General features: G+C 36.6%; 1 protein-coding gene and 1 pseudogene across 5 annotated transcripts in view; one reads left to right on the top strand and one right to left on the bottom strand.

The window, feature by feature from the left end:
- Positions 1–9,073, top strand: part of LOC102971919 — a 40,410-nt pseudogene extending 31,337 nt beyond the window's left edge.
- Positions 1–15,871, bottom strand: part of EXOC2 (exocyst complex component 2) — a 279,312-nt gene that overhangs the window by 54,257 nt on the left and 209,184 nt on the right. The gene's annotated exons all lie outside the window — the stretch shown is intronic.

Genomic DNA, 15,871 nt, shown 5'->3' with positions numbered 1-15,871 from the left:
AGGTTAATAAATTTCACATCGAAAAATGTTTGGCAGACAAAGAAATTACAACCAAATGTTCAAAGCACTGTACAAATGGCTTTATAGCACTGACTCTAATATATAAACTGCTTATAAAGAAGGAGAAAATGTCTGGAAAAAAGGTAAGGTAAAATAATGAAACCATGATAAAAAAAAAAAAAAAAAAGACTGACTAGGATTATTCTCCCTAGAAAATGTAAAACTGCTTTTCTCATAAGTAGATCAAATACAAGTTTATTGAAATCTACTTTGTAATACTTTTTAAATGAAATTAAGAAAACTAGTCCAAGAAATTAGTAAAACTAGTTTTTCAGAGTTCAGTAAAGGAAAAGATTATTGACTTAGACTTCTCTCTTCAAAGAGAAAGTTCACTCAATTAGCATTTGTTTTGATCAAAAGCAGAAGTAATAAAGTGTCAAACCACTCCAAGATTAGAAGGCAGGAGACTTGTGGAAGATAGGTCAGAAGAGAAACATAAAAGAACCAGTAATGTTCCAAATTCAGAGAAGAGGGCAGATTTTTAAAAGTGTTCAACAAATAGCAAAAAGAATATAATGTTCAGAATGGTGCCCTTAAAATTCTGCAAGACTCAAAGAATCTTCAGAATAATTTTAGAAAGGTAAAATTACACTTAGAAGATCTTTGGTGTTAATGTACTTTACAATATTCTGATCATTTCTAGATAGGTTGTTAATATGTTATTTTTCGTAACTTGTATCTAATCAACCAAAGTTCTCTTTGACATTTACTGAATTGTAAAAAGATAATTAAATCAATCATTCTGTTCAAAGTATGTATTACTCTTAAAAACTAAACTGTAAACTGGTACTTTACTTGATGTTTAATTTTCCCTATCATCTCTGGCTTGAGTAACTTATGATAAGGTAGTTCTCATTAATCAATTAAGTGAATAAATCTTACCAATGGCTTACTATGAATCAGACACCATTTAGGAGCTATGAACACAAAGATGAGAAACAATGTCAAAGACCTGGAGAAAAAGAAGGTTGATGGCATGTGGCCTCTAAGAGGGTAGCAGGGATTGGATCAGAGAGCAGGTGCAATTAGCCTTCAACAGGCTGAGAGGGGAAGTATGGGTACACATGCAGTCATAGGCAGAAATTAGAGAGAACAGAAGTGAAGAAGGTTTTGATTGCTGGATTCCATCATTCAGAAAACCAGAAGTTGGATGCAGAGTGAAAAATGCTTCAGAGTCAATTTAGAATGTTACCATCTTTATAACTGACCCTTAAACAGCTGGCTGAGATATTTTATTTGTAATAAGAATGGATATTTAGATTCTGAAATAATTCTGCTTCTTGGTATATAAATGGACACAAGTTTTTTATTTGCTGAAATCAGCTTATATCTTTTGCCTGCAAACCTAGAGCTAGGTATCTTTTGCTGGTTATGTTTTTTAATAAGGGGGATGATGTCTTCCACTCTTCTGGTTTTTATGAGTGGGATTTTCCCCTGACACTCGTGACCTCTTGCCACCCCCACGCCACCCCCCCCCCCCCGCCCCGCCCCTACTCCTCTCCTACAGAAATGGGACTTCCCAGTTGGTGAAGCACAACCATTAGTCCATCTCTTGGTTGGGTCAAGTGAATCTACTGAAGTCCTGAGCAAGGGGCTTGCTCTCTTTCTTCTTCCTTCTCTGCTCTGGAACAGTGTGAGGCAGTGACCTGGGTATTTGCTCGGCAATCAGCCTTTCCCTTTAGTGGCCTGTTTCAAGATGGAAGTCGGAGGCCAGGGAGCCCATCTGGCTCTTATATCTAAATCATATTCTCCAGTATCAGCTTCTTATCTGCTGACTCTTTTGTGTTATTCTTTGAAAACCTGAAACTTGGGCAGAGAAGGGTGTTGTTATTCATTGATTCCCTATCCTCAGAGATTCAAATAGTATTATTCTTTCTTTACTTTGTTTAGGTTTAGATACTAATGGGGTGAGACAGTCACTTCTTTTCTCTCTTCTCTAATATTGAATATGACTATTAAGCAATTTTGCAACAATCTGTGTATACCCTGTCCCAGGCATGAATATGCATTTTAGTAAACTCTCCAAAAATTTTCAGAGAAAGATTTTCCCTATGGAAAGTTAAACACTTGATGAGTGTTCAATTAAATGGGCAGTGCTGATTTAATGATATAAGTGTCAAGTAGCTTAGCCACGAGGTCAGAGTTCTTCATGCAGAGATAAGTGCAACTAACTCAATGAAATACAAAGATCTAGTTAAAAATCACAAAATAGTATTACCAGAAAAATGTTGGAAAAAAAATATACAATAACAAATTAGGGTAGCCTTCACATGTCAGTGGAAATATATTTTCCTTAGGTAACTGTAAAGAAATGATGATAATTTAAAAGAAAATAATAGATGAGTAGTCAAATGAACAGAATTACAGCTGGTTTTCATATTTTCCTCCCATATAACTCACTGGATTTTAATTTTAAAGGGGAGAAAAATCTCAAGTGTTCCAAGAAGGTATTGTTTTCAAAATAAATGGATATAAAATCTTATGAAAATAACAGACCTATTTTGGCATGTAACTTTTTTTTTTGCTACCTAATGTTAAGATATTTTTCACCAAAATACCTACCCTCACAACACACTACCAACCAACCAATAACAAACAAAAGAGAAGCATGCACCACAGATACAGATACTAAGAAAGTTTCAGGAGTATCCTCCAGCAAATGCCTTTATTCTAAAAATATTCCAGAGTATAAAGAACATTAGGTGGACACACTCAAGTTTACTGCCCTGGTTCCCCATACATTTTTCAATTCTCAGAGTAGAACACAGGATATAGAAGAATATGAGCGCCTTCTAACTTACTTAAGTAAAAATCACAATGATTTCATCTCTTTTATACTGTCAGCTTCTCTACTTAAATTTTAAACTTGGAAATCAGGAACTGCTATCTTTAACAACCTGGAAAGCTGGATAATATTTGCTGAGTTTGTGAATGAAAAGCAAATGTATGTTCTATCTGTACATGAGGGAAATATTTTACAGGCATTGAGTACAGAGATTAACAGACTGATCTTAATTTTTTATTCTAGTCTCAGTGTTCCAAATACATATATTTCTGTATCTGTAAATCCAACTTACACTAACTTTATTTTTTTTTTAATGTTTATTTTTGAGAGAGAGACAGAATGTGAGCGGGGGAGGGGAAGAGAGAGAGAGAGGGAGACAGAATTTGAAGCAGGCTCCAGGTTCCGAGCTGTCAGCACAGAGCCCAGTGAGGGGCTTGAACCCATGAGCAGCAAGATCATGACCTGAGTTGAAATTGAACACTTAACCAACTGAGCCACCCAGGTGCTCCAACTTACACTAACTTTAAACAGGGCAACAAACGTATAGTTTTCTTTGGTTAGTGTGTAAAGTACAATGAGGTCCTTTAAAATCTTGTTGGTCACAAATGATAACTTGTATGACTGAAATGCAGCATTCCAAATTCTTTAGAAGAATGTACTATTTAGAATGGAAAAATACCTGTATTTTCCACTGAATTGGTATCTTTAATAAAGTACTATTATACGAAGGCAACGTTTGGTGGCAGTATGTATGCAAGGGTGGGCATGCAGAGCTGGTCAGAAATGATACTGCAGTAAAAGTATATTTGAATGCTTTAACAAAAACCTGAAAATGAAGCTAAGGGAAGAGAAGTTTAAGTTAGACGGAAGGGATAACTTTGCTTATGAATTTACTTTTTTTGATAGAAAAGTATGCTCAGTGAAAAGAGAAAATCTTTGTAATATTTATTCAGGTGTTCATTAGGACACTGACATATGGGGAGAGAACTGTTAGACTTACTAGGGTCCGTAGTGAAACAGTATTGCTCCTGCCTCAAAGACAGTCAGCAGAGTCATGCAGCGACTGAGTGTCAACTCAGGCTCTATTGGGAACTTACAGACGACAGAATGCCAGGAAAATCTATTTCTAAAGTGATAATCTGCTTTCTTAGTTTAATATCCAAGCAATACACATACTTGAGCAGTGATATACACTAAAGTCAGTGAACTAAAAGAATTGACTTTTCCCTTTAATTTCTAAACATGTATAAGAGACTCAATTCCTACTCTGGAAAGCAGTTTTACTTACTTAATCTCAAAATTAATTATTTTTTTTTCTAGCAAAAAACAGATACTGTGCTGACTGAAATGTAAAAAGGCTTGTCTGAGAGTTCTCCCCAAGTTGGTAATGTACCTACTGTATTTAATATTGCTAACTTATCTACCCATAGTTCATTATAAATGAAATCTTATCTGTCCTCTGACCACACCCAAGCTCACAGTCCATTCTTTTCATTCCAAGACTTCCAAAATAGCCTCCCTTTTTTGTCTCCCAACCCACAACCATGCCGTCTTGCTATCCTAACCCACAACCATGCCATCATCTTAAAACATCACTTCAAGGGGTGCCTGGGTGGCTCAGCCAGTTGAGCATCTGACTCTTAATTTCAGCTCAGGTCATGATTCCAGGATTGTGGGATTTGAGCCCCACATCGAGCTCCATGCTGAGTGTGGATTTTCTCTCCCTCTTTAAGATTTTCTCTCCCTCTCTCTTTCTCCCTCTGCCTCTTCCCCCGCTTCCCTTGTGCTCTCTCTCTTAAAAAAAAAAAAAAAAAAGTCACTTCAAACACATTACTTACTGTTTGGGAAACTTTCAGGGATTTGGAATTTTAATTTTCCAAAACCTATTTGTTCCTCAAGACACCTACAATATAACGCCAAGTCTGATCATCCCAGATAAAAGTAGGAGGGTCTCAGTCTGCCAAGTCTTCAAGTTCATTCAGATTCAACAAAAGTCCCTGATAAACAGTATACACACTTGTTTTTGAATGCTCATCATTGATGTAAACACTGGCAGCTACAGAAAATGTGTTTCTTAAAAGGCTAACCACTTTTAGGAAATTCTAATTACAACTGCTACCTATTGATTGTAATTCTAACTCCCCACCTATACAGAACTGATTTTGTTTTGTTTTGTTTTGTTTTATTTTCTTTTAAAACCATTTGAAGAGAACTATTAGATCTGTCCCTAACACTTTCTCCAGGCCTAATATAGTCTGTTCTGACAATCATTTCTCAAAAAGCTTGGCTTTAAGACCAGATGTGATGACTCCAAGGCACAGGTATCTGCCCCTCCTATCCTGGAAACTACACTTTTATAATTGTAACTACCATTTCAATGGCTACTTAGAGGCAGCCACATCATAGAGCACCTATAAACAGAATTGCAAATTATCTAAAACATTTAGAATTTATGCATTAGCTCTTAGTAAGCTATTATCTCTTTCTTCCTATTGTAAAATTAAGCCATCCCCATAACTATTCTTGTTCAATTCACACATGTTAACTTTTTTACACCTGAATAAGTATTATAATAATTTTTTCTTTTCATGGAGTACACTTTTCTATCAATAAAAAAATAAATCTATTAGCAAACTTATCCCCTCTGTTTAACTTAAACGTCAAGTTCTCTTTTACATTTCTAACTATACCTCTTTATTTTGTGTATTCTTTTCCAGTAATTCAATTTTTATTGTAGGACTTTAAATTTTTTTCCAGTCATTTTTTTTAGGTAAAAAAAAAAAAAAATTAGGTAAAATTTACATATAGTGAATGCACATATAGTGTACAATATGATGGGATTTGATTAAAGTACATAACTGTGTATCCTCTACCATAATCATGACATATAACACTTCGAAGGTGCCTCTCCATCAGTTCCCACCATCCTCCCACAGGTAATCACCATTCTGGTTCTGTCACCATACATTATTAGCCTGTCCTTGAATTTCCCTTAAATGGAATCCCATTTTATGTATTCTGTATTTGGCTTATTTCATTTAAACATGTTTTCGAGACCTATCCACATTGATGGGTAACAACAATAACAAGGATAAGTTGCACCCCCATTGTATGGATATTGTTGCACTGTATGAATATATTATAATTTCATACATTCTCCTCTTGATGGATAGTTTGGTTGTCCCCAGTTTTGGGCTATTATGAATAAAGCTGTGATGACCACATTGTACAAGTCCACTCGTGCTCTTATTTTTCATTTTTCTTGGGAAAATGCCTAGAAGTGGAATTGGTAGGTCAAGGGGTAGATTTATGTTTAACTTTATAAGAAGCTGTTTCCAAAGTGGCTCTACCATCTTATAGGCTCATCAGCAATGTCTGAGAGTTCAGTTGTTCTACATCCTTGTCAACATGTAGTATCATCAGTCTCTTTAATTTTAGCTATTCTAGTAGGTCTGAAGTAGTGGCACATTGTGGTTTTTACTTATTTACTCCTGATTACAAATAATGGTGCATACCTTTAATTTGTTATTGGCCATTTATGTATCTTCTTTGTGAAATGCTTGTTCATATATTTATGCACTTGTTTCAGCATATCTTGAAAAGATTTCCTTTCTTCATGGAAATGTTTAGGTGCCTTTGTTAAAAATCAACAGACTGTGATGTGTAGGTCTTTTTATATTTTCTATTTCCTGGATCTATTTATCTATCCTATTATAAAACCACACTACCTTTATTCCAGTAGCTTTAAAAAGTCTTTAAATCAAGTAGTGTGAGTATACCAACTTTCTTGTTCTTCTTCAAGATTGTTTTGGCTATACAAAGTCCTCACCTTTTCTAAACAAATTTTGGAATCATCTTATTGAACTCTAACTAGAGGCTTCCCTCTAGGCTGACCTTAAGACACCCTGGCTATAATTACTCCAGCAATGATGATTCCAAAAGCAAATCAGCAACAAGTTTCAAATGACTTGCTGAAATTCTAGATTTGCCCTGTATGTCATTTCTTTGACTATTAAATCAAGTTCGTGTCCATGAAAAAAATTAGTGTTACATGCTTCTTTTTGAGTATGTTGACTCCATGGATAGTTTTTCTTCTTTTTTAAAAATGTAAAATTCTTTTCAAAGTAAAAATGAATGTTCCTTGAAAATACTCAAATAACACATAATTTTAAAGTAGAAAATTATACTTTTCTGAAATTCTACCTCCCACCCCTTGTCAAGATACATTTGCACATGACAAATTTTACAAACTGTAAATTGTATGTTGTCTTTTTAAAATAAAAGTGAGAAAATAATGAACATATTTGTCTACCAAATATATGAACAGTATCTGTGTGTGTGTCTCCATCTCATTGTACTGAATGAGTACCTCTACTTAAAAGCAGCCTCTTCCATTATAAAGAATGCACAATATTTAATGTGTATGTGTTTGGTATAGATATGCCAATTTATATTCCTAAAAATATGATAGGATAGTTTTCTTTTTAGTACTTTTGCCAAAAAGCATTATCAAGCTTTTTAACATTTGCCATTCTAGCACACTTTATGAAAACGAAAACTTAATGCTTTTTTTAATTTGTATTGAATATTGAAGATTTTTAGTATTTTTTCATGTTTTTGATCATTTTAGTTCTTTTGTGAATTTCATGATTGTGTTTACACAATCTTGTCTTTTTTAATAGATTCTTAATGGAGGTTATTAGCTCTTTGCCTAACATCACAAGATAGTGCTTTCAGGTAGGGGATGTCTGGATGTGAACTCTGAATCCAGCTCCACCATTTCCTATCTATGTTACCTAAGGCAATTACTTACCCTCTTCTGTGCTCAATGACGTCATCTATAAAATAAGAATAAAAATATCAACTGCTCCTTGAGGTGCTATTATAAGGATTAAATCAGATAATCCATGTAAAGCCCTCTGCCTGGTACATAGTACATACTCAATAAATGCTATGTATGTATATAATAACATATGTATGTGTGTATATAAATTCATACACATACAACATACCCAACTTATTATTTTACACAGGCCTTCAAATATTTTGATGATCCCTTTTCTCAAAAAGCACAAACCAAGCTTCAAGATATGTAGTTTTCCATTTTTTGTAAATCAAATAAAAGATACTATTTTCTTTATCTCCATTCTTCTAACAACTTGTTCTCTAGAAATGCTGAACTGGCCTCAGCTCTGAATCACTGAAAGTTACAAAAGGTAAAAAATAACATAGCTATCCAGTGGCTATTACAAAGTTCAGACAATGTAAATGTGTGAAAAATTCTGAAAGGTAGAGATCTTAAAATAAAACTGAAATTTTCTTGAACAGACTGACTACAGACTTAAGAAAAGCTGTACATTTGTCTTTGTCTCCAAGCTGGTGGTATAGAAGATCCTGAACTCATGTTCTCTCATGGACACACTGAATCTACACCTACATATAGAGTAATTCCTCCTGAAGAATAACTGAGGACTGACTGAAAAGGCCCTGCACAACAAAGGATAGAGGGACCACATGAGGTGAGAGGAATGAAGATATGGTAACTACAGGAAACCCACCCCCCAAAACTGCAAACTGCAGGGGGGAGGGATAGCACTAAAGGGCCCCTGGACAGATTTGCCCAAGCTGGGCACAACAAAAGAACAGTGGTTTCACAAGAAACTAGACTATTAGTGAGGAAAACCCATTTCTAACCCTAGAGAGTCCACAAAACAGTAAGAAACTGCTACTAAACTCTCTCCAGGGTTGGAGGTGCAAGTGAGAAATATTGTTTATGTTCTCCCTCTACCTTGATAACACAGGCAAGAATTGGGTCCAGGTGCTTTAGCTGGCCTGCCACCTCAATAAATCCTGGGCTTTTTGCCCACACCATCATCAACATCCTTCCAAGGCAGCATCTCCACCTATGACCAACCAGCTCCAGGTGTTCCACCAAGGCAGCCCCAGCCCTTGGCCATGAAATCTCCAGCTATCTTGCTGGAGTGCCCCTTGCCAAGAGTATCCTGGGCCTGTCTCAGCTCCAGCAGTCTCGATAGGGTGGCCCCAGTGCAGAGTACCATGGGACTTGTCAGCTCTCATCCACTTCAGCTCCAGCCATCCCACTGGGGTGTCTCTTGCATGGAGCATGCTGAACTGCTCTGTCCTGACTCCAGCAATCCCACACCAAGGGAGCCCTGGCAAAGAACACCCCCGGGACTACCAGACCATGCCCATTATAGTTCCAGCTAGTTAAGCCACCAGGCAACACCATGTATGTAGGGGGCATTCCTAAATATGTCTGAGAGAGGTATCAGTTTTACCTAATTCATAGAAAGAAACATAGAAAGTAAAACAAAATGAAGAGATATAGGAATATGCTCCAAATGAAAGAACAAGGCAAAACTTCAGAAAAATAACTAAACAAACAGAAATAAGCAATCTACTTGATAAAGAGTTCAACATAATGGTTATAAAGAGGCCCACTGAACTTGAGAGAAGAGTGGATGAACTCAGTGAGAACTTCAACAGAGATGGAAAATATAAAAATTAACCAATTAGACCAAAGGAATACAGTAAGTGAGATTAAAAATACACTGGAGCAAATCAACAGTAGATTAGAGCATGCAAAAGGAGGGATGAGCAATCTGTAAGACAGGGTAACAGAAAGTACTGAGGTTGACCAGCTAAAAGAAGCAGGATAATAAAAAATAAGACTAGGTTGGGAACCTCTGAAACGTCATCATTTACGTTATAGGAGTCTCAGGAGGAGAAGAGAGAAGAGGTAGAAAACCTCTTTGAAGAAATAATACCTGAAAACTTCGCTAACCTGGGGAAGGAAACAGACATCCTGGCCCAGAAAGTGTAAAAAGTCCCTAACAAGATGAACCCAAAGAGGTCCACACCAAGACACATAATAGTTAAAATGTTGAAAATTAGGGTGCCTGCGTGGCTCAGTTGTTAAGCATCTGACTTCGGTTTAGGTCATGATCTCATGGTTTATGAGTTTGAGTTCTGCATCGGGTGAACTCAAGCCTCCCTTTGGGTGAGCTTGTGCCCCACTTCAGGTGAGCACCAGCCCTGCGTTGGGGGAGCATGAGCCCCGCTTCTCTCTCTCTCTCTCCCTCATTCACTTGCCCCTCCCTCTCTCTCAAAATAAAATAAAATAAAATAAATAAAATGTTGAAAATTAAAGATAGAGAATCTTAAAAGCAGCATAAGAAAAGCAAAGAGTTGTGTACAAGGGATACCACACAAGGCTATCAACTGATTTTTCAGCAGAACCTCTGCAGGCCAGAAGGGAGTGGCATGATACATTCAAAGTGCTGAAAGAAAAAAACCCTACAATCAAGAATACTCTACCGAGCAAAATTATCATCCAGAAATAAAGGAGAGAGAAAGAGGTTCCAAGACAAACAAAAATTATGGGGTTCATCACCATTAAACTGGACTTACAAGAAATGATAAAGGGACTCAAGCAGAAAAGGAAATAATTTGAACTAAATTTTGGAAGAAAATGATTTTACTGGTAAAAGCAAACATATAGTAAAGATAGTACTCAATTACTTACAAAGTTATATGAAGATTAAAAGACAAAAATAGCAAAATTAATTATATCTAAAAAATCAGTCAAGGGATTCACAAAATAAAAAGATGTAAAATATAACATATACATAAAATGTATAAGTGGAGAGTAAAAGTACAGTGCTTTTAGAATGTATTCATACTTAAGTGACCATCAATGTAAAATATATTGCTATATACTTAAAATGTTATATCTGAAAAAATGCCATTTTTTAACTTTATGGTAACCACAAACTAAAAACATGATACAAAAAAAAAAAAAAAGAAATTGAAGTATAACACTACAGAAAGCTGTCAATCATAAGAAAGCAAGGAGGAACAGAGAAGAACTACAAAAACAACCAGAAAACAGTGAACAAAACAACAATAAGTACATTACTATCATTATTTTAAGTGTAAATGGTCTAGAAAACTTCCAGAGAAGGTGGTGGAATAGGAGGATCCTGGGCTTACCTCGAACCACAGATACAATTAGATGAACACACATCAGTGTAGATAAACAGAAAATATGAGAAGACTGGCATAACAGACTCTTCACAGGTAAATGTAGAGAAAGGGCCACATTTAATAGGGTAGGTAGCAAGGGTGGAAATGAAATGGGGTCAGGAGGCAAATGAACCTATGGGACTGTCCACAGGAAGGAGGGATATTGTGGGCATGGAGAGGGGAGAAGAGTAGACTGGGCTGGGATTCCCAGGCACAGAGGGCATGTACTAGGAAGACAAATCTCCATAAAATTTGGCTTTCAAGGCCAGAGTTCCCTGACTTCCAGAGTTCTTAACAATCAATGGGGCTTAACACCTGGACTTTTAAAACCTGGCTGGCTTGGCACTGGAAGAGCAGGGAGGGTGAGAGGAAACTGAATCCCCACCCTTAAAGAGACAGCACAACAAACAGCACTGGTGAGATCTAGCATAGAAGAAGCAATTTGAAAATGCCTGGGATATATGGGAAGGAGATTTATTTAATGATCTCAAAGCCTGTGCTGGAGGAGCAGAGATCTTTGGAACCTTCTCAATCACAAAAGAGCTGGCAGGCACCATCTTCCTTCCCATATCCCAACCTAGATACATGGACACCTACAGAAGCAGGACAGTGCCAACCCTCTCCACCTAGCTTGGTAACAGCACATGAGGCATTCTTCTGTGGACAAACCAGCAGGCCTCAGCAGTTTTCCCAAGTGCCTATAGATCCCTTCCCACAAGGACCAGCCAGACAGAAAATCAACAAGAAAACAGTGGCTTTAAATGACACATTGGACTAGATGGATCTAACAGATATATTCAGAACATTCCATCCTAAAACAGCAGAATATACATCCTTTTCTTTATTTATTTTTTATTTTTTATTTATTTATTTAAAAAAAATTTTTTTTTAACGTTTATTTATTTTTGAGACAGAGAGAGACAGAGCATGAACGGGGGAGGGTCAGAGAGAGAGGGAGACACAGAATCCAAAACAGGCTCCAGGCTCTGCGCGGTCAGCACAGAGCCCGACGCGGGGCTCGAACTCACGGACAGCGAGATCATGACCTGAGCCGAAGTCGGCCGCCCAACCGACTGAGCCACCCAGGCGCCCCAACATCCTTTTCAAGTGCTCATGGAACATTCTCCAGAAGAGATCATATGTTAAGCCACAAAACAAGTCACAACAAATTTGAAAAGCCTAAAGTCATACCGTGCATCTTTTCTACCAATGCTATGAAACTAGACAGAAATCAACCACAAGAAAAAATCTAGAAAGAATACAAATCCATGGAGGTTAAATAACATTCTACTAAACAATGAATGGGTCAACCAAGAAATCAGAGAGGAAGTCAAAAAATATATGGAGATAAATGAAAGCAGTCTAAAACCTTTGAGATGCTGTAAAAGCTGTAATAAAGAGTGAAGTTTATAGCAATAAAGGCCTACATCAAGAAGAAAAATCTCAAATAATCAATCTAAACTTACACCTAAAGAAGGTAAAAAGGAATAACAAACTAAACCCCAAACCAGCAGAAAGAAGGAAATAATGAAGATTAGAGCAGATATATATGAAATAGAGAGTAAAAACACAACAGAACAGATCAATGAAACCTGAGGCTGGTTCTTTGAAATGATCAAGAAAATTGGTAATCCTTTATCTACCCCCTTATCACAGATAAGGAAATAGACAAGGATGTCTACTCTTACCATCTTTATTCCAGAGAGTATACCCACTTATCGTCAGTGTTTTCCTGGCACTAAAAAGGGCAGAAGGGCCCCGGGATTTGCTGCTTTTCCATCATGGCAGTACTCTCTTTTCAGCCTTTGTGACACTTGCAGACCCAGCTCTGTTAACTGGTGGGTGGTGAGCATGTGTGTGCACACATGGTCTCTTCCTCTACTCTATTTCTCCCTGATCCTTGCCAGAGAGCCCTGTCACTGCCAAGCCCTGCCGTCTCAAACCCCAACTTGTGACCCAAGTGCAAGGCGGATCAGGAGCTGGGGAGCTCAAGTGACCCTTCTCTATGGATCTTCCCTGGGCTGGGGCCAGCGGTGCTTAACAAGGAAGGGGACCAATGTAGCAACTTGCCTGGGACCCTACCATTCCCTCACATGGGGGCTTGTGCACTGGGTATAGGGGTTTCCCCAGGGGTCAAAGGCCTGGGACAGTTCAGTAGCTGCTGTTCACGCAAGCACATATGGCCACATGCATACCCCCTAGATTCAGATTGCTTGGAACTTTAAAGCTGTTCAATTTGGTTTTGTTTGTGCTAATTAAAAAAAAAAAAAAAGTTTTTAATGAGGAAAAAATTGGAACACCCTGGGAAGGTCCTGGTTTCTTTGCTTCTCAGGGTACTGTAAGGCCTTACCTCTAGGAATCACTCTCTGCTCCATCTTTCTGGAAGCTGCCTAAACCTGCCCACATCCCCAGAGATCTGTGTCCCCCTTCACCCTCTGCTCCACAGAGGCTGGGCCAGCTGCATCTCCTAGGGACCTTGCATGGAGGGGAGGGATGCTTGGGCCTTGGCCCAGGCCACCCCTTTCTGTATACCTAGTGCTGCCTGCCTTGCTTGTGTCTGCTTGTGTATGTCAAGAGGCTAGAAACTAGAAAACAACAACAACAAAAACAAGCCATGGCAATCGCAAAGGAAAAAAAAGTCATCTAACTGGTGAAGGAAAAAGTAAAACTGTCACTATTTGCAGATGACATGATACTAAACAGAAAACTTTAAAGACTCCACCAAAAAAAATTGGAATAAATGAATTCAGTGAAGTTGCAGAATACAAAATTAATATACAGAAATTTGTTGCACTTCTATATACAAATTATAACGTGGCAGAAATTAAGAAATTAATCCCATTTACAATTACACCAAAAATAATAAAATACATAAGGATAAACTTAACCAAGGAAGAGAGAGACCTGTACTCTGAAAACTATAAAACTCTGATGAAAGAAACTGAAGATGAAACAAAACAATGGAAAGATATTCCATGCTCCTGCATTGGAAGAATTACAATGTCTATACTCAAGGTACAGATTCAACATAATCCCTATCAAAATATCAACAGTATTTTTCACAGAACTAGAACATAATCCTAAAATTTGTATGGAACCATGAAAGACCCCCAAATAGCCAAAGCAATCTTGAGAAAGAACAACAAGCTCTAGGTATCACAACTCCAGGTTTCAAGATATACTATAAGGCTATAATAATCAAAACAGTATGGTCCTGGCACAGGAAGAGCTACATAGATCAATGGAACAGAATAGAGAGCTCAGAAATAAACCCATGCTTATATGGTATCTTAATCTATAGCAAATGAGGCAAAATACACAATGCAAAAAAAAAAAAGTCTCTTCAATTAATAATGTTGTAACAACTGCATGCAAAAGACTAAAACTAGATCACTTTCTTATACCATACATAAACTCAAAATGGAGTAAAGACCTAAATGTGAGACCTGAAACCATAAAACCTCTCTTAAAAGAAAACATAGGCAGTAATCTCTTGGACATCAGCCTTAGAAGAATTTTTCTGTATCTGTCTTCTCAAGGAAAGGTAACAAAAGCAAAAATAAACAATTGGTACTACATCAAATGGAAACGCTTTTGCACATCAAAGGAAACCATTAACAAAATGAAAAGGCAACTAACTTACTGAATGTGAGAAGATTTGGAAATGATAACATCTATTAAAGGTTTATATCTCAACTATATAAAGAACTCCTACAACAACAAACACCTCCCACAAATAATACAATTAAAAGGGCAGAGGACCTCAATAGACATTTCTCCAAAGAAGATACAGAGATGGCCAAAAGACACATGAAAAGATGCTCAACATCATCAGGAAAATGCAAATCACAACTCCAATGAGATACCACCTCACACCTGTCAGAATGGCTAGTTCAAAGAGATAAGAGAAAATAGTGCTGGTGAGGACATGGAGCAAGGGAACATTTGTGTACTACTAGTGGGGATGTAAATTGGTGCAGCCACAATAAAAAAAACCATATGAAGTTTCCTCAAAAAATTAAACACAGAAATACCATATGACCCAGTAATTCCACTTCTGGGTATTCACCTGAAGAAAACAAAAGCACTTGAACATGAAACAAAAACATGAAAAGACATATGCACCCCTATGTTTATTGCAGCATTATTTGCAAAAACAAGATATGGAAGCAACCCAAGCATCCTTGGATAAAGGACAAATGGATAAAGATATGGTACCTGCATACAATGGAATATTACTCAGACATTAAAAAAGAATGAAATCTTGTCATTTGCAACATGGATGAACCTAGAGGGTATAATGCTAAGTGAAATAGGTCAGACAGAAAAAAATAAATATCGTATGATTTCACTTATATGTGAAATCTAAGAAACAAAACAAACAAAAACAGAAAAAGACTCATAAATACAGAGAATGAACTGGTAGTTATCAAAGGGGAGGTGGGTGGAGGAATGGCTGAAATAGATGAAGGGGATTAAGAGGTACATACTTCCAGTTATATAAATAAATATGCCATAGGGATGAAAAGTACAGGATAGGGAATATAGTCATTAATATTTTAATAACTTTGAATGGTGAAATACAGTAACTATATTTACTATGTGAGCATTTCACAATGTATAGATTTGCTGAGTAACTGTGCTGTATATCTGAAACTAATATAATATTGTATGCCAACTATACTTCAATAAAAATTGATAATTAAAAGTTAATTACCTATATAAAAATGGTTAAGTTTAAATTCATTAATTAAATATATATAAGGAATACATATATGTTTATATGCCTTTTAGATAGAAAAAATCATTAAAACCAAATTAAAAATTTAAAGAAAAATTATTTTTATTTAATTATAAAGATGTGAATTTCCATATGCATTTGTAAATGGAAAACAATATTCTTAATTTACTTATAATTTATCAAATGCAAATACTCAGAGCTCTTAATAACTATGGATAATAGAACAATTAAACAATCAG

The sequence above is a fragment of the Panthera tigris genome, chromosome B2, assembly GCF_018350195.1.
Source record: "Panthera tigris isolate Pti1 chromosome B2, P.tigris_Pti1_mat1.1, whole genome shotgun sequence".
NCBI classification, from domain to species: domain Eukaryota; kingdom Metazoa; phylum Chordata; class Mammalia; order Carnivora; family Felidae; genus Panthera; species Panthera tigris.
This window is presented reverse-complemented; position numbering and strand designations above follow the sequence as displayed.